The following is a 4,405-nucleotide window of genomic DNA, read 5'->3' on the forward strand; positions in this document are numbered from 1 at the left end:
CCTTATTTTTTGCTATTTCCTTCAAAGCAGCTTGAACTTCTTCCTTCATCACCATAGGCTATTGCTCATACATTATTTCATTAAATTCTTCTGTATCTGCCTATTCCTTTTGATACAATGACTCAGTATATTCCTTCCATCTTCTTTAATACTTCCTGGACCATTCAATATTCTTCCTAAAGCATCATTGATTATAGCAACTCGAGGTTTGAATTTGTTCTTCAGTTCCTTGAGCTTAAGAAATACTGTTCCTTGAGCTTAAGAAATACTGAACGAGACTGGAAGCCAAGTGGACAGAATCAGGGGCCTACCAATAGAGAAGGGACTCACTGCAAAAACTTTTGCCACCCCTACAGGTACAAAAGCCCCAAGGCTGAGCCAAGATTGGTCGGGCCCTAGGCCCGCAAACAATCTATACTGGAGTTCTACAGGACACATTACCTTCCCTTCGGAGACAGCACAACTTAAGAGTCACTGGTAACAGCATAAAAAAATTGTCAGCAGTTGACGTGTTTGGAATCAGAGAAGCCAAGAAAGCGTCAGATATAAGCTGTCAGATCAAGGGTTGGACAATGCAAGATAAATTCTGAAGGGATTTGGTAGAAGTGAAGCAGTATCCTGGTGGAGGGTGAAGCTGGGAAATAAGTGGGTCAAGGCACTGGGGTAAGGGCAGGAACAACACTGTAACTAATGGTTAACTCCACAATGGGGGATTTATCTTTCACTGCTCCACAAATTGCTTGTCTGTCAGATACTCCTCAATAATTTAGAGAGTAATAATTTTGTGCAGAAAGGAATTTCATTTTGAGAAGGTCTCATTCGTCTTTTTTTTCCTCTCATCATTGTAGGTTTTTCATTATGCTTGGAAATCTTTTCACTTTAAAGAAATTGCCAATAAACATAATGAGAACTGTTTTTTGGTTGGGTTTTTGGTTTGTTTGTTGTTGTTTTTTTTCTGAGAATTGTTTTTTTAAAAAAATTAGAGCATATTTCTTAAGCAAAAGTATAAAGTGATGATTAGAATGCTAATGTTTACAAAACTGATAACATCAGTGTCTTGAGACATGTAAACTGTGCTTTATTTAGAAATAAAATTGAAGAAAATTAATAAAATAATGAGGAGTAAATTATTCAGTAATCTTTTACAGAATAGCTTTCACTTATTACCAAATCAGTTTCAACGCAAATTTCTTTATTCAATATTTGAAATTCAGAATTCAAACTGGATGAATAGTGAGCATCTATTAGAGAAAGTATTTGAGAAAGCTATATAAGATCTAAAAGATAACTTTACATTTTTACAAGGGGGACTTCGTATATATGTGTGTGTGTGTGTGTGTATGTGTGTGTGTGTAAAATACTGATTTTGCCAAAACAATTTAATAAAGTCTTACATTGCTATAATGTAGATTAAAAATATTTTAGCACTTATAATCATCCACAGTAGTCAGTAATTTCTCCAGGAAAACAAAATATTCTAATAGAAAAAGCTGAGAAATGTTTAGTTTGTTAATATAAAGTTTCATATAAATAGAGGGTATCTTAGTAATGATCTCGTTATGTTTAGTACAAGTATATACTATGTATACACATTAAAATGTATAAATAGAACGAATAGATTGACAAAATTTGGAAAATACTTTTGAGAATAAAATTGTATTATATCTTGAACTATATTATCTTTAAAAGCACTCTTAAAATTGTGTTGTGTGTTATTTCAAGTCACCAGTCGTTACCAATCAGTAGGTTAAAAACAAATCTAAACATATTTGTAGTTCTTTTAAAACTATGCATAAAGATATATCATCTGTATTGTTGCTGTTATTATGTACTGTCGAGTCGCTGTAACCCATAGCAACCCTATGTACAGAAGCTCTGAACGCTGCTGTGTTCTATGCCAGTCTCATTAATTCTGACACACCATCCCCTAGAGCCCCAGTCACTGTATCAATGCATCTCATTTGGGTCTTCCTCTCCTGTGCTGTCCCTCCATTCTTCCAATTATAATGTCCTTCTCTAAGGCCTGGTCTCTCCTGGCCAAAGGCCCAAAGTATGTGAAATGGAGCTTCAAAATCATAGCCTCCAAGGAGAAACTTGGTTTCACCCTCTCCAAGCCAAACGGATTTGTTTTCTGACAGTCCATGGTATGTTCAAGACTCTTCTCCAGCACCACAATTTGAAGACATCATCTCTTCTGTCACCCTTAATCATTGTGCAGCTCTCTGATGTATAGCAAATAATTGCAAAGATCATGGCCTGAATAAGGCTTAGTCTCTAGACTGATATAATTGCTTTGCAGCACTTTGGAGAGATACCTGACAGCAGATTTTCCCAATGGAATTCGTCTTTTAATCCTGAGTGCTGGTGTTAAGAGCGCTCATTGTTGAGCCCAGCAAGCTGTAATTGTTAACAACGTCAGTCACACCTATATTTCTATTTTAAAAGTAAGCTCTTTGATTTTGTAATTTTGTTGTTGTTTTTTTATTTTCTTTTTATTTTTTCTAAGTAAGCTCTTTGGTTTTTGTTTGTTTCAGATACATATGACTTCATGGATACAACATAAAATATATCTTCTGTCATATGTTTACATATGAACATATATTGTGATCAAGAAAACTTGAAAGTCAGGTATCGTACCAATTGAATAACCAAAACAAGCAAGAACATTTTTAAAGTATGCATTTTCAACTCAATCAAGTACATGTAGAATACATTACCTGTTTTCTAAGCAAATATGACAGATAATTTATTTCCCATTATCCTGTCTCTCATATTTGTTTCAAAATTGTCTATCAATTTGTTTCCCAAATCTTATCTCTAGCTTTTACTTATAGATTGAGCAGAAGTCAGGAAACAGAAATGGGAAATCACACAGCAGTAACTACATTCATCCTCCTTGGACTTACAGAAGACCCAGAACTGCAAACTCTGATTTTTATATTTCTACTTATCACCTACATGTTGAGTGTAATTGGAAATCTGACTATCATCTGCCTCACATTAGTGGATTCTCACCTTAAAACTGCCATGTACTTTTTCCTCCAAAATTTCTCCTTCTTAGAAATTTCATTTACATCTGCCTGTATCCCAAGATTCCTATACAGCATATCAACAGGTGACAGAATCATCACCTATAATGCTTGCATGAGTCAATTGTATTTTACAGACTTCTTTGTAATAACAGAATTTTTCCTACTGGCCACCATGTCCTATGATCGTTATGTGGCCATCTGCAAACCCTTGCATTACATGACCATCATGAACCACAGGGCTTGCAAAAGATTTCTCTTAGGTTGCTGGATGACTACATTGTTGATTCTATTACCACCTTTTAGTCTGGGACTTGAGTTGGAATTTTGTGATTCCGTTATAGACCACTTTCTCTGTGATGCTAACCCTCTCCTGAAAATCTCATGCACAGATACATGGTTTATAGAGCAGATGGTTATCACCTCCTGTGTAGTGATATTTATCATGACTCTCATATGTGTGCTTTGGCCTTATATATATATTATCAGAACAATTCTAAGATTCCCTTCTGTCCAACAAAGGAAAAAGGCCTTTTCCACCTGTTCTTCTCACATTATTGTGGTTTCCATCACTTACGGCAGCTGCATCTTTGTCTATATCAAACCTTCAGCAAAAGATGAAATGGCCATTAATAAAGGGGTGACAATAATTATTACTTCAATTTCTCCTATGTTAAATCCATTTATATATACCTTGAGGAATAAACAAGTCAAACAAGCCTTTAATAATTTAATCAAACGAATTCTATTAGGTCTCAAAGCAACAGAGAAACAATGACATCAGGTTAGAAATTTAATTATGAATTCAAATACAGTGAAATCCTGGACTATGTCAATTTATTCTCTGTTTACCATAGTGCTATTAATAACTTCCATTGTGAGAATCCTGTATCTTTGTTTTCTTTATGTAGCATGCACACCAACAGTCAAAATATAAAACTTCATCAGTATGAACTTCAAGTTGTCCTTATTTTCAGAAAGCAAAATTGTGTAATCTACACATCACAGGTGGTTGTTCATAAGTCTTCCTCCAATCCTAATACTGTATTCTGTCTCATATAGTCCATCTTCTCAAATTATGGGCTCAGCATATAGTCTGAACAGGTATGGTGCAAGACATCATCCTGACACATATCCTTCCTGATTTTAAACCAAGTGGTCTAGTGAGTAGAGTTTCACTACCAATGCAAAGGCATTTGGAATACACTGGTTGTTCAGCATTAGAAAGGTAGGCAATTTTCCAATACTATTTAAATCTCTGAACCCACCAAAGGATCAGCTATGAGTCAGTTCTTATTTGATGGCAATGAGCTGAGTTTGTTGTTGATCTGTTTGTTTGTTTAGTATTCTCTTGTTCTTTTCAAAGTATAGCTTCT

The sequence above is a fragment of the Elephantulus edwardii genome, unplaced genomic scaffold (genome assembly GCF_000299155.1).
Source record: "Elephantulus edwardii isolate Elephantulus edwardi_28Jun2011 unplaced genomic scaffold, EleEdw1.0 scaffold00212, whole genome shotgun sequence".
NCBI classification, from domain to species: Eukaryota; Metazoa; Chordata; class Mammalia; order Macroscelidea; family Macroscelididae; genus Elephantulus; species Elephantulus edwardii.